The sequence below is a fragment of the Lolium perenne genome, chromosome 3, assembly GCF_019359855.2.
Source record: "Lolium perenne isolate Kyuss_39 chromosome 3, Kyuss_2.0, whole genome shotgun sequence".
Lineage (NCBI taxonomy): Eukaryota > Viridiplantae > Streptophyta > Magnoliopsida > Poales > Poaceae > Lolium > Lolium perenne.
In genome coordinates, this window is record NC_067246.2 from 185,744,001 (window position 1) to 185,769,505 (window position 25,505).

The 25,505-nt window shown below is 42.8% G+C and overlaps 1 pseudogene; it reads right to left on the minus strand.

Annotated features, from left to right (window-relative positions):
- The window catches only part of LOC127339714 (receptor-like protein EIX2), a 78,495-nt pseudogene extending 53,299 nt beyond the window's left edge, over positions 1-25,196 (minus strand).
- Between the last annotated feature and the right edge of the window lie 309 nt (positions 25,197-25,505).

Sequence of the window (25,505 nt, forward strand, 5' to 3'; positions counted from 1 at the left end):
TGCTGTTCAAGCCTGGTGATATGGTCTGGGTACATTTTCACAAGGATAGGTTCCCGAAGCTGCGGAAGTCTAAGTTGAAGCCTCGTGGTGCTGGTCCTTACAAAGTGCTTGCCAAGATCAATGATAATGCATACTCGATAGATCTTCCAGTTGATGAGTTCGGTGTCAGTAATTCTTTCAATGTTGCTGATTTGACACCATATGACGGAGAAGACCTTGGAGCGTCGAGGTCGACGCCTTTTGAAGGGGGGGGGGGGGAGATGATGAGGACATCCCTACTACACCATTACCTCCGTCATTGATGAATGAAGATGAACCTGCTGTGAAGCTCAAGTCCGATGAAGTTTGGATTGGACCGATTACAAGGGCTCGTGCGAAGCTACTTAAACAACAGGTGAACTTGTTTCTAAACGATACTTTGATTGATGAGAATTTTATACTGCCTAAGTCCTATTACATATGTATCATCAGGTATCAAGAGGAGACGAGCATCGCACGAGGAGTAGAGAAGCAGCTGGACATGAAGACGGACGTCAAGATGGACGTGAAGCTGGACATGGAGCTGGACATGAAGATATCTCATGGTCGCGCGAGGGAGGAGCGGGAGGAAGGCGCGAGAGGAGAATACGACGTCCAGGCCGGTCCAGCACCCGGTTAGACCGGCCTCCGGACCGGCCAGCCCGGTCCCTGGCCCGGTTGACCGGGCGCCAACCGGATGGGATTTATCGTACCGGGCAAAAACCGGATTTTTGCGAACTTCCCGGTTTGCCGCCCGGTTGACCGGGTTCTACGCCAGGTAGCCCGGTCACTGGCCCGGTTGACCGGATTCCAGACCGGATCTGTCCGAGTCTGTCTCGACTAGAACTATTCTGGGTCGGTTTTACTTGTATTTTTCGACCAGAACTCGTCCCGGACACCTATATAAGTGCCTTGGACGACCCCCTAGCTGCTTTAGACCAAGTTTAAGATAAACCCTAGTTCATAGTTGTTTGCTAAGCAAAACTATTGTTCCCCAACTCTCCAATTCGTTGCGATCTGGAGTTTTATGCTACTGAAAGTTTGTGTGATCTGCTGTTCCATTGGGGATTAGAAGATTGCAATCTACCGCTTCGTGGTCGGCGGCTACGTGCGCAAGTGTGTGGAGTTGCGAATATCTTGCAGGGTTGAGAGCTGTTGCATTGGCATTATGAATCAATCGAGAGACTTCGTCGGCGTCATACAAGTTATCCTCCTCATCATCATCGATTCCATCCGCTGCTACCATCGTGTGTTCATCACCACCGTCGCTTACTGAGAAGATCGGGCCACCCCATATCACAACATCACCAGGGTCATCTCGTCTGATCTTATACCGCAATGCAGTGCACACCGGACATGCATCCAAATTCTCGTACTCACCGCGGTAGAGGATGCCGTCATTAATGCATGCATGTATCTTTTGCACATCTAATCCTAGAGGGCAGACAATCTTCTTCGCTTCGTACGTACTGGCGGGCAATGCGTTACCCCTTGGAAGCTTCCTCTTAATTATTGTCAGCAACTTTCCAAATCCTGAGTCAGTGACACCGTTCTCTGCCTTCCATTGCAACAATTCCAATGTGCTGCCTAGCTTTTTATGGCCATCTTCGCAAGTTGGGTATAACAATTTATTGTGATCTTCTATCATCTTGTCGAAGGCCAACCTTTCCTTTTCAGTTTCACATTCTCTCCTTGCATCAGCAATGGCCCGGCCAAGATCATCATCAGCAGGCTCATCTGGTGCCTCTTGATCTTCTACTTCATTGTCTCCATTGCCTTCTGCAGTATCATCGTATTCAGGGAAATTGGGATAACCGTCATCATCCTCTTCCTCTTCTTCATTGTCTTCCATCATAACCCCTCTTTCTCCGTGCTTGGTCCAACAATAGTAACTGGGCATGAAACCAGATCGCAGAAGGTGGCTATGAATGAGACTCGAGTGAGCGTAATTTATGGTATTCTTGCAGTCCACACATGGACAATACATGAAGCCACCATGTTTGTTTGCCTCCGCCACGGCCATAAAATTATCCAGGCCCGAAGTGAACTCGTCAAACCGTCGGTCAATGTACATCCATTGCCGATTCATCTGCATGATATAATTAAGCTGATCAAAACCATTACAGAACATCACGATGTATATATACACATGCATTTTATCAATTGTAGATGAAAAGGATAAAGTTGTTAACCTCGATGAAGAAGAAAAAAGCAAGTTAAGTGTGGCTTGATTTGTGTAAACTCAAGTGGCAAATCCTCTTAAGCATTTCATCGAACACCTCTTGTGCATGTGAAGAAGTGAGGAGAGCAATACACCCCTCTTGTGAAGAAAGTGAAAAAATGGCCAAGTGTTTGGACCCTTGGGCAGGGGCAAGGTTATATAGCCAGAGGCGGGGCCTTTGGACCCGGTTTGTATTACAAACCGGGACTAAAGGTTTGCCACGCCTGACACGGCCTGCCGCGCCCTGCCGTGGACCCTTTAGTCCCGGTTTGTAATACAAACCGGGTCCAAAGGCCACTACAGGACAGGCGCCAGCTTGTGGGGTCGCCCTGGGCATTGGTCCCGGTTTGGTTCAGCACTGGGACATTTGGTTGGGACCAAAGGTCTCTTCTCCACTAGTGATAGGTATTGGACCAGTGAAATGGTTTGAGCTGAGATCCATATCAGTTGCTCTCATGAATTCCATTGTAGATGGCAGAGTACCGCTAATTCGGTTATTGGAGATATACAGAGTATTCACCGAAGAAGAAATTATCCAAAACCAATCCGGTACCATGTCTGATATGGTAGTGTTTGATATGTCAAGATATGTTAGACCTTTTTGGCTTCTGAGCCATGATGGAAACTTAGGCCCGAGAAGGCATGACCCAAGAACAGCCTTTGTTAAACGGAATGGAGGAACCCAGGTTGAATTTGTTAAGCTTCATGCACTAGCCACTTGAACCAAAAGTCCGAGAAATTCAACACGTGAAAGAAGAAGAGCACACCGAAACAGCGGTGGCTAAAGAGGGGGGCAACAACAATTTTTAGGCTTAATTGCGAAAACCATGTGAAAGCCAGGATTTGAACTTGAGACCTGGGGCTCTGATACCATGTTAAGCTTCATGCACTAGCCACTTGAACCAAAAGTCCGAACTGATGGAAAGAGCTAGGATTTGAACTTGAGACCTGGGGCTTTGATACCATGTTAAACTTTATGCACTAGCCACTTGAACCAAAAGTCCGAACTGATGGAAAGGTCTAGGCAATCCACATATACACTTCACAACACACTATGATGGCTATGGAATTATAACCCAACGACAATTTCTCCAAGCTTAATAAGCCCGACAAATGACCATCATGTATAACACCATGTAAATTGTTCATGCCTAGATTTAATGAAGTTAGCTCCGTGAGAGTTCCTATCCAAAGTGGCACAGCACCGATGAGCTTGTTTAATGATAGGTCAAGTGTAGTCAAATTTGTAAGGGGTTCTCGGATGGTTGTTGGTTGGCATGCTTCCTCTCAAATTGCAGAAAGGTAGACGCAAGGTTCGCAATTTATTCCATGAGCACCTAGGTAAACGTTGAAATAGTTCTGGTATGCTCCCGTTGATGTTGTTGTAAGCCAAAAGCAACTCTTCCAAGGAACACAAATTCTGCATATTTGATGGTACCATACCCACGAGGTTATTGTAAGACAAATCAATCTTGACCATAGATGTCATGTTCCCTATTTCATCAGCAAAGGGTCCGCTAAATTCGTTGTCGGAGATATCAAGATGCCTCAGGCTAGTCAATTCCCAGAACCAGTTGGGTGTGATAGGCTTATGGAATTGGTTGCCAGAAATGTCGAGTGTTTCAATAGACGTAAGATTCAGATGCAGGATAGCCGTTTAGGTTTTCGTGGTTCTCGTTCCTCTCCTCAGCCGCCATCTGTGGCGACGCTGAACGCTGCGCCCTGTTCTCTCGTCATGGCGAATCGGGGCGGCTTCCCGAACCGAGGTCGTGCTATGCACGGCAGGCGTGGTGGCGCTGCGTGGCAAGAAGGAGATGGAGGAGGCCGTGGAGGTCGAGGGGGAGGCTTTCAGGATGGTGGCCGGGGTCCGAACTTTCATGAGGGAGGTCCAAGTGGAACTGCGGGTGAGGGACAGGGTGCCGGCCATGGTGGTGATCAAGGGAGCAATGTGTTTGCGGATGGAGTTTTCCGGGCAGGACAGGGAAGGCAATTCAACGGCGGTGGCAATCAGAACTATCATGGGTTCAACAATCGGCCTGATGTTCGTCGCCAATACGGTAACAATGGCAACTACAATGCTCGACGTTCGGTTCCAACTAGCAATGCAAATAATTTGGGAGGTATTGGGAATGGTAGGTATGCTGCCAATGTCTCAGGTTTAACAGAGATTCAACAGAAAATGGTGGCAGATGCGGCGGAGGCTTTTGCTCGCCAACTTGCTGGCCAACCTGATTCTTCGCAGCCAGGTGCTCAACAATCGGGTCCACAGCAGTATGTTCCGAAGGTTGCTTCCCAACCGCTGCCCGCGGGGGCGAGACAAGCGGGCATTGCTAGGGCGCCGCCAAGTACTGTGGTACACAACAATGCTAATGAGCAAGTTAATCAGCAGCAAGGGGCTCAGCGAGCGGAGAATGTTCTCTTGGCTGTGGCAGGCTGTGTTCCTGGGGATTTGGAAAACCTCTCTGAAGCCGAGTTTGTGGCTGCAACTAAAAAGAAAGGTCCGAGTTGTTTTCGCTGTCGCAAGGTGGGGCACTTCCTGAATGATTGTGAGGCAGTGTTGTGTGAATGTTGTCAGAAACCGGATCATGATTCAAAGGATTGTCCATTACTTCGTGCTCCTAGATTGCGTCTTGCTATGTATGGTATGGGACACCCAGATCTTGCTTTTTGGGAATTACCTCTGTCGGCGTCAGTTAGGCCAAGGGTGGAAAATACTAGACTTGGTAGAGTGGAAGTGTCTGGTGGTGAGCTATCGGTGGAACAGCTGATTAATCATCTGCAGTGGATTGTTCCTGATCCTCTTTATCAGTGGGAGGTGGAACAGATGGAGGAGAAGGTGTTTAGAGTAAATTTCCCAAGCAAAGTTGAGTTGGTAAGGGTGCAACACTTTGGAAGATTTCATGTACCAGACTCAAATATTGTTCTCCTTTTTGATTCTTGGAAGAAGGAAGTACAACCCGCATGGATACCTGAGGATGTGTGGGTAAGAGTGTCTGGTTTGCCACCGGTAGCTCTCGATGATTATTTAGCTCTTTGGGCACTTGGTGATGTTTTTGGCAAGACAAAAGATCTGGATATTTCCTTCACGAGACAACATAATGTTCTGCGTATCCTTATTACTTGTCTTGACACTAGTCTTATTCCTGAGACATGGGATCTTAAGATCAAACATGAGTTTTTCCGTCTGAGATTTGAGGTAGAAGGAGAGCAAGCCACCAGTACCCTTGATGTTACTATGTCTGAGGCTCCGGGAGATGGAGGTGATGATGATCCTAATATTCATGACAACTCGAAGGGTGCTGATGGGGACCGTAATGTAAAGAGGACAAAAAACATCGGAGAGAAGAAGGATGAAAAAGAAGCACCGAATTCTAAGCAAAATTTAAATGCAAAGTCTGTTGATATGCATGTGTCCGAGACAAGTGATGTTGGCGTTGAGGATGATCTAATCAAAATTGTCTCTGTTTCTAAAAGTGCAACAAGGTATGATGATGTACTATGTAATTCATACAAAGTCGGTATTAGTCCTAAACAACTCTTTTCTACTTTCAGTGATGTGGCGGAGGAAGTCGATGAGTATGTGCCGATAACTCCTGTCACTAATCAGAGGCTCATGCATGCTGAGAAGCTCAATACGGAGTATGTGTCAACACCCGGATTTTTAAGTCCAGATGCCTGTTATGCCATACATCGCAATCCCAGGAATATTGTTGTTGCGAGACATAACAGTTGAATATCATAAGTCATCATTCATTACATATCATAGTCGTCTTACAAATAGATCACATGATCCAATATTACAATAATAGTTGAACTATTGTTTCAACACACGTCACAAATACATAGCGGAAGCGTAGATAGAAGGAGACTCTATAGTCCACAGGCCAACGCTTGACGTCAGGAGTAGTCCTAGTTGTCGTAGACGTCCTGCTGTCCATCCTCTTCATACTGCTGCTCCTCTTCATAGTCTGGCCATTTGAATAGCCAGGGACACAGCCGTGAGTACTTTAAAGTACTCGCAAACTAATACTAATATAAGTACGAACATTTCTGGTAAAGGGGTGCTAAGCTCTAGTTTCTTTTGCATAAAGCCAATTTTAGTTCACAAGTATTTGAAATCAAGACCTTTCATGTGCTAACTAACTCAAGTGGGAACATTAGTGTCATTCCCACAACATTTGTTGTGATTCAAGTCAAACTCACCATTCCCCTTTTCAAGTTCAAGTCACAAATCATATGTCACAGTTTTGTAAAAGGTCTGATGACGGAACAGTATGGCCTTTCCAACCGTCCATAACCGTGGACGCGGCTATTCGAATAGGTTTACACTCTGCAGAGGTTGTACGCTTGTGCCACAACTTTTGATTACATCCGTCAGGGGTAACCCTGAATAATCGTAACTCAGTACGCGGATCATCAACCATAACCTTTCACTTACATATCCTAGTATAGGCACCTCTCCCCATGAGCTTGGCCTCCCAGTGAAGACCAACTGTCAACACGGGAATCGCACAGGGCTTGGGCCGGACATTCACCTCATCTTTAACGTCGTTTCTTTTGTGGTGGAGGCAGCTTTCGGCATAACCCCGATGACGCTTGTTTAGAGGCAACCCATACTAAGACACATAAACTTCCAGTTAAGCCCTACCCATAACCAGGTATTGTGGGGGTACTTGTAAATTGGAAATGGTATCGCATCCGAACCCAACCATCAGTTTTGGTAAAATTCACCAAGTCATTCACCAGTCATATTCACCTTTAAAAATCTTTCAATAGAATGACTCGTCATTCCAAGGTTTTCAAAGTCATTTCACACACACAAGTTCCCATCTAGAATAACCAATTTAATTTAGCACTAGCATCTAGGTATGAGGGGTGCTAAGTAATTTACTTGGCTTCTAGGCTAACTTTGGATACTCTTGTACTAATCCAAGACTAATCAAGTGAATCATAAATCAAAAAGTACCTTGATAAAACAAAAGTAAAAATAAAGCTTGTAAAGTGGAACTGGGAGATAGGATCATAAGCATAAAGTAAATGGGATAAGGCCTTGCTCATGGTGAGCTTTGCACTTTGCAAGAGTATTATCTTGCAAGAATATTAGCTTGCCTTGGTTGGTGTATTGATCAAAATGTTCCTCCTTCTTCTCCGTAGATGTTCTCGTCGTCCCCTTCGTAGCCTTCGGCACTAGCATCTATAAATACGAATACGGGGTATACAATCACCACACAAGTTCAAGAGCTATAAAAAGCACACACATAGACCACACCAACTATTCTAGCATTATCACATTGTCATCATGTGGGTTGATATGGTTTTATTCTTAAGAAAAAATAATTTCCTCTCATTATATATGTAAATGATAGTTTCCTTTTAATTCTTGAGGAATAATTTCCTCTCATTGAATCTTCTTAAGATTTAATTTCTCAAACCATCGCACATGAATTTATGTTGACCTAAGTCAACCATTCATCATCATCATTTGAGAAAATGATTTAAATGAGGTAGAGATACCTCATACCATTTAATAATGCCTATTATGGTTTAAAATCTCCAAGTATTTCATATGAGAGTATTTGACCAGGGGTTCAAACTTCATATGAAAATACTTGGGACAAGATTTAAATGAAGTGAAACACCTCATATAATTTACACAAGTTAAATTAGCATCACACATTACTATTAAGTGGGTAAATGTGTTGTTTTCTTATTTAGGAAAAATAATTTCCTCTCATACTAAATAAGGTGTTACTTTTAATTACTCAGAGAAATAATTTCCTCTCATTAACAATATATGACCTAGGTTGACCCAAGTCAACCTCTTCATACTTATTATTTGAGAAAATGATTTAAATGAGGTTCCATACCTCATGCAATTTAATACTAACAGGGTAGTGATTTAATGTCACTAAATAACTCAACATGAGATTATATAGAATAGTTATTACCTCATGTTAAATTACTTGAGAACAAGGTTTAAATGAGAGGATTACCTCTCATATGATTTAACACATAGTTGTAACTAATTTAATAGAAACTACTATTGAGGTGATTTAATATTCTCAAATAACAGGAATGATACCATGTTGACTAAGGTCAACACTTCACATTTATTATTTGAGGGAAGTGATTTAATTGAGATTCATCATCTCATGTGAATTAAATAACTAAGGTAATTTAAATACTATGTTGATTTAAATTCTACAAGTGAGCAAGCATGAACCTAAGCCTTTAAGGGTCAACACATTACTTCATATAACTTGTGAGAATGATTTAAATGAGGTGCTACACCTCATAGATTTAAATTCTAAAATTGGGCATAATGTAAATGAGGTGGTGCACCTCATGCATTTTAATAACACATAGTAATGATCTAATACCATCAACTAATTCAATATGAGATTTAACTAACCAGGGTATCTAACTCATGTTGAATTAGTTGAGACAAGATTTAAATGAGAGGGAAGCTCTCCTACATTTTAATAAATTATCTTGCCCAAATTTCAAATGATCTAGAACTAGCCATAGGGCCAATCTTTAAACTAGGCCATGATCATGTAAAGCAACTATGTCATATTTTTATATATTCTGGTAGATAATGTGACATGTGATTTTTGAGAGTTGGAAATTATCTTAAAAGCACTTTTCTATAATTTTTAATAATTATTTGAAGTGGAAAAAGGCCCTGCCTTGTTATTTTTGTCACATTTATTCTACAACATATTTTGATTTGAATCCAGTGGGGTTGGATGGGGCCTTTCATGAGCTTTCTAAATATATAAAATTTGTAAAATTTGGCTCAGTAGATTTGTCACTATTAAATTTTGAAACTAGCATCAGATTACAATTTAAATGAAAAGAATTAAACAAGTTTGAATTCAAACGGGGGCGGGAAACTTAATTGGGCCGGCCCAGCTACGCTGACGATGCGGGCGGGCCGCCTGACAGTGGGGTCCACTGTCAGTCTGTTTTAAAAACACCGAACCGGTACGTGGATTGGGGGCCGTGGGATTTAAGGAGATCGAACGGCCAGGGTTTGTCTTCATCGTCGACGAGCTCCGGCGAGGGCTAACCCTACCGGCGGCCAGGAGGGTGGCGATGGGCGGCTTACTGTTGTCCAGCGAGGTCGGCGAGGCGGGCAAACGAACTGGTCGACGAAGGCGAGTCGAGGGAGGGTTGCGGCGGCTCCAGGGGTGCTCGGAATCGTCGCCTCCGTCTGGCTGCTGTCGCGGCGGACTCCGGTGAAATTCCGGTGGCCTCGGGCTTAATTGGAGAGGGGAAGGAGTCAGGGAGGTTCAGGGATGAGAGGAGAAGCAGATGGAGTGAAGAAATCATCCGGGGGGTGCCTTCTTTTATAGCGGGCGAGGGATGGCAGCGCGGCATGGGTTGGTCGGTCATGGCGATGACGGCACAGTGGCGGAGAGGAGTGGGAGGTGATGCTGCTCTCTTCCTTACGTCACGGGGATCACGACGCGCTTGAAGGCACCGAAAACGGTGGTCTGTAGCGAGCAGGAGCGTGACGCGCGCGTGTTGTACCGTGGCGGGCAGTCGTCATCGTGGGCGTCGTCTGCAGCGCGTCCGTGGCCAATTGGCGATGTCAGCGAGCTAGCTGATGTCAAGGTGAGGCTGCAGGCGAAAGGAGAGGTCGAGGGGAGCGCTGAGTCGACGGGGCGAGGTGATGTCCTGGCGTGCTCCGGGGCGTCACCATGCGCGTCCCGTCGCGCATGGGCGTTTCTGGGCGCGTCTGGGCACGCTGGTCCTGGTCAATGCCGACGTCCACTTGGTCAAGGGCAGGCAGGGTCAGCATCAGCAAGGTCTAGGCAAGCTCAGAGACATGGTGGAGTGGCTTGGATGGGAGAGGAGAGGGGGTGAGCATGTGGAGTGACAAGGTGGCCGGCATGGTGTTGTTCTTGTCAAGGTGGTCAAGGTGCAGGGCTGGCAAGGCTTGGCAGTGATGCAGAAAGGTACAGGGATGCAGGGGGAGTGCAGGGTTGGACTTGGTCCAAGCCAAAATCCAGCATGGGCTTCAATTTTACTTCTGCCTGCAAGGTGTTTGAGAAAATGGCCGAAAGAGAAAAGTTTTCAAATTTTGAAAATTCCTTTGGTGGATCTCATTCATATATTCATAGGGATGGAATGGTGGTGGTGGTGGTCAATTTGGTGGAGGTTTGCAAGTTTTCAAAAAGTGGAGGAATCTTCTCTTTGTTTCAAAGTCATCACTTGTCAATTTATTTCTGGTCAACCTGGTCAAAGTCAGCACTGGTGGTCAACATCAAAGTTGTTCACCTTGACATGGTCTTGGATGACATGGTCATAGTTGACCAAGTTTGGTTGAGGAAAAGTCAAAGCCAGAGGGGTAAAGAGGGGATCATGTTAAAAATCACACAAATGACCATCATCACATGTGAGATGGTTTTGAGATTTCCTTTGATTTGATTCTTGTTTCCTTGATGCAATTGTGTTTGTTTATCATATATAAGTATTCTACAAGCAAAGGATCAAGCATTGGTGGCCTTGGTTGAAGATTTGCAAAATTGGCTAAGTGTATGTGAGTGAATTTTGGGGATTTTCTCCCTATTTGATTTCTCCCCATTTGAGTTGACTTTTGTTGACTCTAATGTGATTCTTATTAGTTTAGAAACATTTTCAAACCATTGAATCCATTTCAAAAGGTCTTGTTCAAAGATTTGCAAAATTGGCCATAACACATAAGAGGTGATGTGTCATATTTCATTAAACTTGTAATTTGTTCATCTTGCTTCACTTGGACATGGGTTAGGGTCAATTTAGTGTTATATTAGGTTGAGAGATGGTTTCACACCATTTGGTCAAGGTTTAAAGTCATAGGTCAAAGTTTGGTGAAATGGCTATGTGCCTCATATGCCTCTATGCATATGTTGCATTTGATTTTTGATTTGAGTGTTCTTGGCCCATTTGATGTTGTTGAGTGTTGAAATGGTATATAGGGGTGATCCAACCATTCACCTCAAGTCCTAGGGTCAAGATCCTCAAATTCACAATTTTGCATTTTACTCTCATATGCCTCTATGGCCTTTTTAGTTTCTTTTGATTTTCTTTGGTTTCAACTTGGAATTGGTTTGATAGGTACTAGGTAAGGTGTGTGAAGGTTTTCCAAACCTCTAAGCAAAGTAGAAAAGCTTAGGGTAAAGATTTATAAAATAGCCATAGGCACATATACCTTTTTCTTATTTATTTTCCTTTTCTTTTATTTTAGCTAGGGTGGTGAAAAGAGGGGTGAGGTTTAGGGTTTAGTGGGGTTCATAATGGTTCACCACCATTTAGCATAAATAAAAAAGGTAGGGTTCAAGATTTACCTATTAGGGCTATATGCCCCCATATGTCTTTTATTTTATTTTGGTTTCTCAAAATAGATCCAAATGATTTTTGGAGAAGATTAGGGTTTAAGGTTTTTCTTATTTGATTTCTTTCTCTATTATTTTATTGGGTTGGTGACCTTCACTTGATCACTTTAGGGTTTTAGGGTTTAGCACATAAGCAATAATAACACACATCTTGGCAAAACACAAGATTTAAACAAGATCTATATGTATCAATCTTATTTTAATAAAAGTTTTTGTTGGTTCCAAAATTTGGAACTAGGGAAATTCATTTTGTTTGTTTTGAAATTTTTGGGTTGTTACAAACCCTTCCCCCTTAAACAAATCCCGTCCCGAGATTTTAAGGAAAGTTAGGTTCCTAAGAGAGATTGAGTATTTTCTTAATAGGAAGACATACTTGGCATGGTCTGGGGTGCTTCCTGAGCTTCAGTGGCGGTCATGTGGTAGAAACGTCCGTTGTTGTTGTTCTGGTTCCTTCTTCCAGCAAAGCGGCGCTGTTGCTGAGCAGGTGCTGCGGTATTGGCGGCAATCCTGGCAAGCTTCTTGGGGCATTCATTGGAGTAATGACCCACAGTTCCACATTCATAGCAGGTTACCGTTGACTTGTCCTTTTGGGCAATGGGTACAGCATTGCTTCCAGTCCTTGGGGCATTGTTGGCGGCTTTCATCGGGCACTTTTTAGAGTAATGACCAGTAACACCACATGCATAGCAAATCACAGTGGACTTGTCTCTGGGGGCATGGTTGGGTAATGGGATGAGCTGCTCCAGTGATGCTATCTTCACGCGGAGGCGAGCAATGAGGTAGTCCTTCTTGGCGTGCTGATGACGAAGTGCCTTGCGCTCCATTGCAAGGATGTTGATGGTGTCAGTCATCTTGGCGTGCTTAATGTGCATCTGGTTGGCTTGGGCATGGGGGTTGTTGCGGGTAGGAGGGGCCATCTGAACAATGAGGTAGATCATAAGATAAGGGGGGAATTTCTATGGTTTGGTTGAGATAAAATTTGAAAAGTTCCAAACTTGAGTAGTGTTGAGGGGGTACAACCAACAACACTTTTTCATTCATACCAAGCATCACACATTACAAATCTAACACACCGTTGGTTTGAAGAACCATTCATTCGCTCTACGATACAAGGGGATCCTGATACAACTCACACCTACTTAAGTGCGGGAGTGATACTACTCTTCAGGGTGGATTCTTCTTCTTCACGGGTGAGGTGCTTGGCGAGAGGTGAGGGCGTTGTCCAAATCCCTGCGGGTTTTGTACTGCCTGAAGTCCTGAGGTGCTTCATAGGGGTTCATCTTTGGTTGTGGCGGGGGCATGGTCATCGGTCTTCCCATGGAGTCATGTCTTGGGTAGTAGATGAAACGAGTGTTTTTGATCTTGTCCTCATTTTGTCCACACAGACGGGAAATTGCTTCTTGCATAGCTTTGTCTAGTCCTTCCTTCCAAGTGTTTCCCGTTACAGAAAACCATATGGTTTCCCATACCGGGGCATCAAGCTTCCTTCGTAGATCAGTAGAAACGTCCCACTGAGGTGGTTCTCCTAACTGAGCCTTGAGGGGTATTCCGAAGAACTCGGGATACGGGTGTCCTAGATAGTCCACTAGTTGCTTCAACTCCTTTTCGAACCTTAGGTCGCCTCCGGAACCAAGCTGATAGGACTCCCATTGGTACTTCATCTGTGAGCAATTAGGATAAGTAAGTTAAAGAAGTAGTCAAGTGTGCAACATTTTAGGTAGGCTTGTAAAGAAAGTAAAGTATAGCTTTCTCATTTTTGCAGAAGATCTCAAGGATAAGAGTAAGAACAAGTTTTCACAATTATTCATTTCATTGGTTTTTGAAACTAAGTTTTTCAGACGTCCATTCTAACTAGGGTCTCCTAAGGTCAAACAATGGCTCTGATACCAACTTGTCAACACCCGGATTTTTAAGTCCAGATGCCTGTTATGCCATACATCGCAATCCCAGGAATATTGTTGTTGCGAGACATAACAGTTGAATATCATAAGTCATCATTCATTACATATCATAGTCGTCTTACAAATAGATCACATGATCCAATATTACAATAATAGTTGAACTATTGTTTCAACACACGTCACAAATACATAGCGGAAGCGTATATAGAAGGAGACTCTATAGTCCACAGGCCAACGCTTGACGTCAGGAGTAGTCCTAGTTGTCGTAGACGTCCTGCTGTCCATCCTCTTCATACTGCTGCTCCTCTTCATAGTCTGGCCATTTGAATAGCCAGGGACACAGCCGTGAGTACTTTAAAGTACTCGCAAACTAATACTAATATAAGTACGAACATTTCTGGTAAAGGGGTGCTAAGCTCTAGTTTCTTTTGCATAAAGCCAATTTTAGTTCACAAGTATTTGAAATCAAGACCTTTCATGTGCTAACTAACTCAAGTGGGAACATTAGTGTCATTCCCACAACATTTGTTGTGATTCAAGTCAAACTCACCATTCCCCTTTTCAAGTTCAAGTCACAAATCATATGTCACAGTTTTGTAAAAGGTCTGATGACGGAACAGTATGGCCTTTCCAACCGTCCATAACCGTGGACGCGGCTATTCGAATAGGTTTACACTCTGCAGAGGTTGTACGCTTGTGCCACAACTTTTGATTACATCCGTCAGGGGTAACCCTGAATAATCGTAACTCAGTACGCGGATCATCAACCATAACCTTTCACTTACATATCCTAGTATAGGCACCTCTCCCCATGAGCTTGGCCTCCCAGTGAAGACCAACTGTCAACCTGGGAACTGCACAGGGCTTGGGCCGGACATTCACCTCATCTTTAACGTCGTTTCTTTTGTGGTGGAGGCAGCTTTCGGCATAACCCCGATGACGCTTGTTTAGAGGGAACCCATACTAAGACACATAAACTTCCAGTTAAGCCCTACCCATAACCAGGTATTGTGGGGGTACTTGTAAATTGGAAATGGTATCGCATCCGAACCCAACCATCAGTTTTGGTAAAATTCACCAAGTCATTCACCAGTCATATTCACCTTTAAAAATCTTTCAATAGAATGACTCGTCATTCCAAGGTTTTCAAAGTCATTTCACACACACAAGTTCCCATCTAGAATAGCCAATTTAATTTAGCACTAGCATCTAGGTATGAGGGGTGCTAAGTAATTTACTTGGCTTCTAGGCTAACTTTGGATACTCTTGTACTAATCCAAGACTAATCAAGTGAATCATAAATCAAAAAGTACCTTGATAAAACAAAAGTAAAAATAAAGCTTGTAAAGTGGAACTGGGAGATAGGATCATAAGCATAAAGTAAATGGGATAAGGCCTTGCTCATGGTGAGCTTTGCACTTTGCAAGAGTATTATCTTGCAAGAATATTAGCTTGCCTTGGTTGGTGTATTGATCAAAATGTTCCTCCTTCTTCTCCGTAGATGTTCTCGTCGTCCCCTTCGTAGCCTTCGGCACTAGCGTCTATAAATACGAATACGGGGTATACAATCACCACACAAGTTCAAGAGCTATAAAAAGCACACACATAGACCACACCAACTATTCTAGCATTATCACATTGTCATCATGTGGGTTGATATGGTTTTATTCTTAAGAAAAAATAATTTCCTCTCATTATATATGTAAATGATAGTTTCCTTTTAATTCTTGAGGAATAATTTCCTCTCATTGAATCTTCTTAAGATTTAATTTCTCAAACCATCACACATGAATTTATGTTGACCTAAGTCAACCATTCATCATCATCATTTGAGAAAATGATTTAAATGAGGTAGAGATACCTCATACCATTTAATAATGCCTATTATGGTTTAAAATCTCCAAGTATTTCATATGAGAGTATTTGACCAGGGGTTCAAACTTCATATGAAAATACTTGGGACAAGATTTAAATGAAGTGAAACACCTCATATAATTTACACAAGTTAAATTAGCATCACACATTACTATTAAGTGGGTAAATGTGTTGTTTTCTTATTTAGGAAAAATAATTTCCTCTCATACTAAATAAGGTGTTACTTTTAATTACTCAGAGAAATAATTTCCTCTCATTAACAATATATGACCTAGGTTGACCCAAGTCAACCTCTTCATACTTATTATTTGAGAAAATGATTTAAATGAGGTTCCATATCTCATGCAATTTAATACTAACAGGGTAGTGATTTAATGTCACTAAATAACTCAACATGAGATTATATAGAATAGTTATTACCTCATGTTAAATTACTTGAGAACAAGGTTTAAATGAGAGGATTACCTCTCATATGATTTAACACATAGTTGTAACTAATTTAATAGAAACTACTATTGAGGTGATTTAATATTCTCAAATAACAGGAATGATACCATGTTGACTAAGGTCAACACTTCACATTTATTATTTGAGGGAAGTGATTTAATTGAGATTCATCATCTCATGTGAATTAAATAACTAAGGTAATTTAAATACTATGTTGATTTAAATTCTACAAGTGAGCAAGCATGAACCTAAGCCTTTAAGGGTCAACACATTACTTCATATCACTTGTGAGAATGATTTAAATGAGGTGCTACACCTCATAGATTTAAATTCCAAAATTGGGCATAATGTAAATGAGGTGGTGCACCTCATGCATTTTAATAACACATAGTAATGATCTAATACCATCAACTAATTCAATATGAGATTTAACTAACCAGGGTATCTAACTCATGTTGAATTAGTTGAGACAAGATTTAAATGAGAGGGAAGCTCTCCTACATTTTAATAAATTATCTTGCCCAAATTTCAAATGATCTAGAACTAGCCATAGGGCCAATCTTTAAACTAGGCCATGATCATGTAAAGCAACTATGTCATATTTTTATATATTCTGGTAGATAATGTGACATGTGATTTTTGAGAGTTGGAAATTATCTTAAAAGCACTTTTCTATAATTTTTAATAATTATTTGAAGTGGAAAAAGGCCCTGCCTTGTTATTTTTGTCACATTTATTCTACAACATATTTTGATTTGAATCCAGTGGGGTTGGATGGGGCCTTTCATGAGCTTTCTAAATATATAAAATTTGTAAAATTTGGCTCAGTAGATTTGTCACTATTAAATTTTGAAACTAGCATCAGATTACAATTTAAATGAAAAGAATTAAACAAGTTTGAATTCAAACGGGGGCGGGAAACTTAATTGGGCCGGCCCAGCTACGCTGACGATGCGGGCGGGCCGCCTGACAGTGGGGTCCACTGTCAGTCTGTTTTAAAAACACCGAACCGGTACGTGGATTGGGGGCCGTGGGATTTAAGGAGATCGAACGGCCAGGGTTTGTCTTCATCGTCGACGAGCTCCGGCGAGGGCTAACCCTACCGGCGGCCAGGAGGGTGGCGATGGGCGGCTTACCGGCGTCCAGCGAGGTCGGCGAGGCGGGCAAACGAACTGGTCGACGAAGGCGAGTCGAGGGAGGGTTGCGGCGGCTCCAGGGGTGCTCGGAATCGTCGCCTCCATCTAGCTGCTGTCGCGGCGGACTCCGGTGAAATTCCGGTGGCCTCGGGCTTAATTGGAGAGGGGAAGGAGTCAGGGAGGTTCAGGGATGAGAGGAGAAGCAGATGGAGTGAAGAAATCGTCCGGGGGGTGCCTTCTTTTATAGCGGGCGAGGGATGGCAGCGCGGCATGGGTTGGTCGGTCATGGCGATGACGGCACAGTGGCGGAGAGGAGTGGGAGGTGATGCTGCTCTCTTCCTTACGTCACGGGGATCACGACGCGCTTGAAGGCACCGAAAACGGTGGTCTGTAGCGAGCAGGAGCGTGACGCGCGCGTGTTGTACCGTGGCGGGCAGTCGTCGTCGTGGGCGTCGTCTGCAGCGCGTCCGCGGCCAATTGGCGATGTCAGCGAGCTAGCTGATGTCAAGGTGAGGCTGCAGGCGAAAGGAGAGGTCGAGGGGAGCGCTGAGTCGACGGGGCGAGGTGATGTCCTGGCGTGCTCCGGGGCGTCACCATGCGCGTCCCGTCGCGCATGGGCGTTTCTGGGCGCGTCTGGGCACGCTGGTCCTGGTCAATGCCGACGTCCACTTGGTCAAGGGCAGGCAGGGTCAGCATCAGCAAGGTCTAGGCAAGCTCAGAGACATGGTGGAGTGGCTTGGATGGGAGAGGAGAGGGGGTGAGCATGTGGAGTGACAAGGTGGCCGGCATGGTGTTGTTCTTGTCAAGGTGGTCAAGGTGCAGGGCTGGCAAGGCTTGGCAGTGATGCAGAAAGGTACAGGGATGCAGGGGGAGTGCAGGGTTGGACTTGGTCCAAGCCAAAATCCAGCATGGGCTTCAATTTTATACGCCTGCAAGGTGATTGAGAAAATGGCCGAAAGAGAAAAGTTTTCAAATTTTGAAAATTCCTTTGGTGGATCTCATTCATATATTCATAGGGATGGAATGGTGGTGGTGGTGGTCAATTTGGTGGAGGTTTGCAAGTTTTCAAAAAGTGGAGGAATCTTCTCTTTGTTTCAAAGTCATCACTTGTCAATTTATTTCTGGTCAACCTGGTCAAAGTCAGCACTGGTGGTCAACATCAAAGTTGTTCACCTTGACATGGTCTTGGATGACATGGTCATATTTGACCAAGTTTGGTTGAGGAAAAGTCAAAGCCAGAGGGGTAAAGAGGGGATCATGTTAAAAATCACACAAATGACCATCATCACATGTGAGATGGTTTTGAGATTTCCTTTGATTTGATTCTTGTTTCCTTGATGCAATTGTGTTTGTTTATCATATATAAGTATTCTACAAGCAAAGGATCAAGCATTGGTGGCCTTGGTTGAAGATTTGCAAAATTGGCTAAGTGTATGTGAGTGAATTTTGGGGATTTTCTCCCTATTTGATTTCTCCCCATTTGAGTTGACTTTTGTTGACTCTAATGTGATTCTTATTAGTTTAGAAACATTTTCAAACCATTGAATCCATTTCAAAAGGTCTTGTTCAAAGATTTGCAAAATTGGCCATAACACATAAGAGGTGATGTGTCATATTTCATTAAACTTGTAATTTGTTCATCTTGCTTCACTTGGACATGGGTTAGGGTCAATTTAGTGTTATATTAGGTTGAGAGATGGTTTCACACCATTTGGTCAAGGTTTAAAGTCATAGGTCAAAGTTTGGTGAAATGGCTATGTGCCTCATATGCCTCTATGCATATGTTGCATTTGATTTTTGATTTGAGTGTTCTTGGCCCATTTGATGTTGTTGAGTGTTAAAATGGTATATAGGGGTGATCCAACCATTCACCTCAAGTCCTAGGGTCAAGATCCTCAAATTCACAATTTTGCATTTTACTCTCATATGCCTCTATGGCCTTTTTAGTTTCTTTTGATTTTCTTTGGTTTCAACTTGGAATTGGTTTGATAGGTACTAGGTAAGGTGTGTGAAGGTTTTCCAAACCTCTAAGCAAAGTAGAAAAGCTTAGGGTAAAGATTTATAAAATAGCCATAGGCACATATACCTTTTTCTTATTTATTTTCCTTTTCTTTTATTTTAGCTAGGGTGGTGAAAAGAGGGGTGAGGTTTAGGGTTTAGTGGGGTTCATAATGGTTCACCACCATTTAGCATAAATAAAAAAGGTAGGGTTCAAGATTTACCTATTAGGGCTATATGCCCCCATATGTCTTTTATTTTATTTTGGTTTCTCAAAATAGATCCAAATGATTTTTGGAGAAGATTAGGGTTTAAGGTTTTTCTTATTTGATTTCTTTCTCTATTATTTTATTGGGTTGGTGACCTTCACTTGATCACTTTAGGGTTTTAGGGTTTAGCACATAAGCAATAATAACACACATCTTGGCAAAACACAAGATTTAAACAAGATCTATATGTATCAATCTTATTTTAATAAAAGGTTTTGTTGGTTCCAAAATTTGGAACTAGGGAAATTCATTTTGTTTGTTTTGAAATTTTTGGGTTGTTACAGTATGAATCCAAGATGTTGGGCGCCGGCAAGGGTGCTGGGCAGCTGCAGATGATCATGTCGACGACAATCACTCCGGACGTGCATGCTGCACATCCTCCGGGGCATGCAATGATGGGTCAGTCCTTCGGTGGGGCTTGCACGTCCGGGCATTGGCCTGCGGCGTCGAGCTGCATCCCTACGCCTGTTCAGCGTATTGCGGCGTCGAGCCTCCCTTCATTTGTTCAGCGGCATGCGGCATCGAGTGGTCCAGTAACGCCGATCGTCAAGGCTGGACCAGCAACGCCTATGGGTGGCAGTGCAGCTGCGGCTCGACCAGTGCTGCACGGCAGTAACAACGCCATGCAGGCGCCCAGTGTCACACCGACGTCCTCGACGATCACGTCGATTGCCAAGGTGCATACATTATCTGTTGTATGTCAGGATAATAACTTGTCTGCTGTGCATTTTAAACAATTGCCTCATGATTCACAGGGAGAATCTCTGTCTTTTTCTACTCCGGTTGGTATGCATAAGGAGGTGCCGAATAAAGTTTTTTATACTCAAGAGCAAATTGTTGCTTTCGGGGGGATTCAGGAGGAGTCGAGGCGTGATGTGCGGTCGAGTGGAAGACTGCAGACTCAGCCTAATGCCGACATGACGCAAATGGATAGGGCGATGATGCTCGCCAAAAAACGTGCGGAAGCGCCGGTGATAGGTATGTCCATACCTATACCAACTTCTATTTTGTCTTTTTCCGATGATCAAATTATTGGTGCTGCTCAGTCCTTAGGGGTTTCTTTGGGTAATTCTCGCTATGAGTGCACTAAGGCAGCTAAGTTAATAAAAGATACTGAGTTACAAAGATCAATAACTTTATTAAAATGCAATGACCAATTAGGCAAAAATTCTGATGATGCTTCCTTTTGTTTGGCGGTATCACGAGCGTCGGACTTATGTGATGATTTAGAGGCGGAAGAGGAATTCTTGAGAGATGGTGACGTTGACATACTGCCGCCTACTACTAGGGAGAAAAAAATTCATAAGAAGAAATCGTATGACAAGATAAATGTTAGGAGAAGCAACCGTATTAGAATCAAACCATCCAAACTACAATGACGAATCTTAAAGGAATGACTTGGAATAGTGAGGGGTTTAGAGATCCAGGGAAACATCTATTTGTGAAAGAATCGATTAGGGAGTATGACCTCGATTTTATTGCTTTATTGGAGACAGGACGGTCTAATTTTGCGGTTCATTTCTTAAGAGATTTAGCAGCGGGTAAGGATTTTGCATGGTTTTTCTTACCACCTCATAGTAGATCGGGAGGAATTCTAGTAGGAATTAATACGACCACTTTGGTGGTTAATAGGGTTGACAGTGGAGATTACTGTGTGAAGTTGTCTATTACTTCTAAAATTGATGGTTTTCAGTGGCTGCTTGTGCCGGTATATGGAGCGGCACAAGATAAGAATAAATATGAATTCCTTGCAGAATTGGTGAGGACTTGTGAATCTGAGACGATTCCTTTGTTATTAGCCGGGGATTTTAACATTCTGAGAAAATCAGAGGAGAAAAGTAATGATAATTTTAATCCTCGCTGGCCTTTTATTTTTAATGCGATCATTGAGAATCTTAATCTACGAGAAATTGCTCTGTCTGGGCGGCAATATACCTGGGCAAGTAGAAGAGAAACTCCCACATATGAAAAATTGGATAGAGTACTTGCGAGTGTAGAGTGGGAACAAAAGTTCCCTTTGGTCACTGTTCGGGCTTTGACTCGCTCTGGATCGGACCATACGCCGCTTTTGATTGATGCGGGGATCCAGTCACATGTAGGTAATAAACCTCGGTTCGCGTTTGAGTTGGCTTGGTTAGAACAGGATGGGTTTTATGAGCTCATTGCGACTGAATGGGCAGCCGGACCCACCGGAAAAACACCAATTCAAACTTGGCAAAATAAAATTAGGCATTTGCGCCGCTTTTTACGTGGTTGGGCAAAAAATTTAAGCGGAAAATACAAGAAGGAGAAGCAAAGATTGTTGAATATTATTGATATGTTGGACATTAAGGGGGAAACTATGCCGTTATCACTAGTGGAGCGTAATGAATTAAAACAAGCCAATGAAAAGTTGAATAAACTTCGTCGTGATGAAGAAATTAAGTGGGCACAAAGGGCTAAAGTAAAGTATATTCAGGAAGGGGGAGACAATACCAAATATTTTCATCTTATAGCTAATGGTAAACATAGAAAAAAGAAAATCTATCAACTGGAACAAGATGAGGGTACCATTGTGGGAGATGATAATCTGAGGGTCTACATTTCGGAATATTATAAAAAGTTGTTTGGGGATCCAGAGCCTAGTTCGGTGTCGTTAGACGAAGATAGAACTGAAGATATTCCGCAACTGTCAGCGGAGGAGAATGGAGTGTTAATTGCGAACTTCTCGATGGAGGAGGTTCATGACGCTATTTTCCAGATGGAACATAATAAATCACCTGGGCCGGATGGATTTCCTGCGGAGTTCTATCAACACTTTTGGGGGGTTATCAAAAATGATCTGATGGCTTTATTTGTGAGCTTTCAGAGAGGGGAGTTGCCTTTGTATAAGCTGAATTTTGGGGTGATTACTTTACTACCTAAGAAAGAGAATGCAACTCAGATCCAACAATATAGGCCGATTTGCTTACTTAACGTGAGTTTCAAAAATTTTACTAAAGTGGCCACAACTCGTACCGCTGAGGTTGCTAAAAAGGTAATTAGGCCTACACAGACGGCTTTTATTCCTGGAAGACACATTTTAGAGGGAGTGGTCGTACTTCATGAGACGATACATGAAATGCATAGACGAAAACTTGATGGTGTGATTCTTAAAATTGATTTCGAAAAGGCGTATGATAAAGTTAAATGGAACTTTTTGCAACAGATTCTTCGTATGAAGGGTTTTGATCCCGTTTGGTGTGATAGAATAAAACAATATGTGCAAGGTGGGAGTGTTGGTATAAGGGTTAATGATGTTATCGGTCATAATTTTCAAACCCGGAAGGGATTACGCCAGGGTGACCCTTTATCCCCAATTCTCTTCAATATTGTCGCTGATATGTTAGCGATTCTGATTGCTAGGGCTAAGGATGAAGGTAAAGTAGGGAGTTTGCTGCCTCATCTCATTGATGGTGGAATTTCTATTTTACAATATGCGGATGATACAATCTTATTTCTGGAACATGACATTGCTAAGGCCGTCAATATGAAATTAGTCCTATGCATTTTTGAACAATTATCGGGCTTAAAAATAAACTTTCATAAGAGTGAAATATTTGCTTTTGGCAAGGCAAAGGATATAGAGGACCAATACAGACACATTTTTGGGTGTGAGTCTGGAACTTTACCTTTAAAATACTTAGGGATTCCAGTACATTATAGGTCTTTGAGGAATGCAGAGTGGAGTCCTATTGAAACTAGGTTTGCGTCCAAATTAGGGTGTTGGCGTAGTAAATTGATGTCTTATGGTGACAGGTTGGTTCTGATTAATTCAGTTCTTACAAGTCTTCCAATGTTTATGCTTTCCTTCTTAGAAATCCCAATTGGGGTGAGGAAGAGGTTAGATTATTATAGATCCAATTTTTTTTGGCAATCTGATGAACAAAAGAAAAAATATAGATTGTCTAAATGGAATATTTTGTGTAGACCGAAGGATCAAGGTGGGTTGGGAATTGAAGTACTGGAATTAAAAAACAAATGTTTACTTAGCAAATGGCTGTTTAAACTTCTTTCAGAGGAGGGTATGTGGCAGCAGCTTTTATGTAACAAATATCTTAGAAACAAAACTCTTGCACAAGTGGAGGTCAAACCGACTGATTCTCCATTTTGGAAGGGTCTCATGCATGTTAAAGATGATTTCTTCCAGAGAGGCTTTTTCAGAATAGGAAACGGAACATCTGTCAGGTTCTGGGAGGATGTGTGGTTGGGAGATATGCCACTATCCCATCAATATCCGGCACTTTATAATATTGTTCAACATAAAAATGTGCTAGTATCGACTGTGCTTGCTACTAATCCTATTAATATTTCTTTTAGAAGAGGTTTGAATGACAATAAGTGGGTACAATGGTTACATCTATGCCAACGATTAATTACAATTGATTTAACAACTGAACCTGATAAGTTTATTTGGAAGCTTACGGATTCGGGCATCTTTTCGGTCAAGTCTATGTACCTTGATTGGATGAATGGCCATACTATTTATCTTCGCAAGTACCTATGGAAGTTAAAGATTCCTTTGAAAATTAAAATTTTTATGTGGTTCCTTAGTAATAAAGTGCTATTAACTAAGGATAATTTAGCGAAACGGAAGTGGAAAGGATGCCAAAAATGTTGTTTCTGTGATTCCATGGAAACTGTTAATCATTTGTTTCTCGATTGCCCTTTTGCGAAGATATTATGGCGTATGATGTACCTTACTTATAATATTCCCCCACCAGCTAATACTACTAATATGTTCGGTAGATGGCTGAATGGGGTGAGGAAAGAGGATAAACAAAAAATTAGAATGGGTGTCTCAGCTCTTTGTTGGGCTATTTGGAAAACTAGAAATGATATTATCTTTAACAAATAAAATGGAACTAATTTTTTGCAGGTTATCCGGCGAGCCGCCCATTCAATTCAACAATGGGTTGTACTCCTCCCAGTGGAGCAGCGGGAGGATATGGTTATTGGATGCAACCGGATGCTAGTGGTTGCTCAGGACTTCTTTTTCCAGGCTACTGGGTGGCGGCATCATAATAGAATAGCAAATGCATAGCTTTGGTTGATTCTTGTATCGACCTTAGCTATTCCGTGGTTGTAATAAGTGATGATGAATTGGTTGTGACTTGAGATATTTTGTTTAATAAAGCAAGCCGTGTGCATCTATTGATGCAGAGGCTGGGGCTATGCTCCTTATTCGAAAAAAGATGCAGGATAGAATCGGGGCTGCTGTTAAGCTGGCACCTAAATAGACGAAGGAATTTTAGGGATGGAAGCATGTTCAGCACTGGAACCCAGTTTTGAATGGAACCGAGGTTCACGGAGCTCATGTCTAGATGCTCGAGGGAAGATAACCTTGACAACCAGGTGATATCAGTGGAGTATACGTAGTTGCTACTGTCAATGGAATCAAGAATGAAGTAGCGCAGGTTGGAGAGATTACCGAGCTGCGGTGGTATCATTCCGCTGAAGTAGGACAGGGATAGGTCGAGATGTTCCAAGTTGCGGAGAGAACCAAAGAACTCGGGTATTTTTGCCCCTCGGAAATAGTTGCAGCTGAGGTTGAGATACTGCAGGTGATGCAGATCAACCAATGAGGAGCTTATGATTCCTCCTAGCACCCGTTCACTACCAAGGTTGTAGCTGCAATCGGGGCCATGGAGATCAAGCTCGACGACATGCCCGGTGCTATTGCTGCACCGCACGCCCTTCCATCGGCAGCAGTCCCCGCCATTCCATGACGATAAGAGGTTTGAAGGATCGGAAAGACCTGCTCTCAAGGCGAGAAGGGCGATCCTCTCATCGGCAATGCAACCGGTGGTTGTTTCCTTGGGTGCCTCAGTGGAGCTCTTTGCTTGAGTGAACAAGAGCAGGGCTATTGTTATGTGGATGCAGGAGATAAGCTGGAGCATGTCCATGGTAGCTTCTGCGATTGCTGTATGCTGTAGTTGGTAATTGGTATAGACCTAACTTTGCTGCATGCTATATATATTCAGAGGATAGAACATGTGTCTTTCATATGGTGATGAAGCCTTCATATGGTGATAAGGTTGGATCTTCATCAATCTAGCATATTGCCATATGGCACCAGCTGCAAAGCTCACGGTTTGTTATCCTAGCTTCAAGTGACATGTAGCTACCAAGTTGTTGCATTGTGCCGCTGCTTGTCCACTGTGCCCTGTCAGTTTCTACTTGTCCGTCTCGGTAAGTTCACTAGGATCGGGACATCAATCGCAAAAATTGTTAAGCCG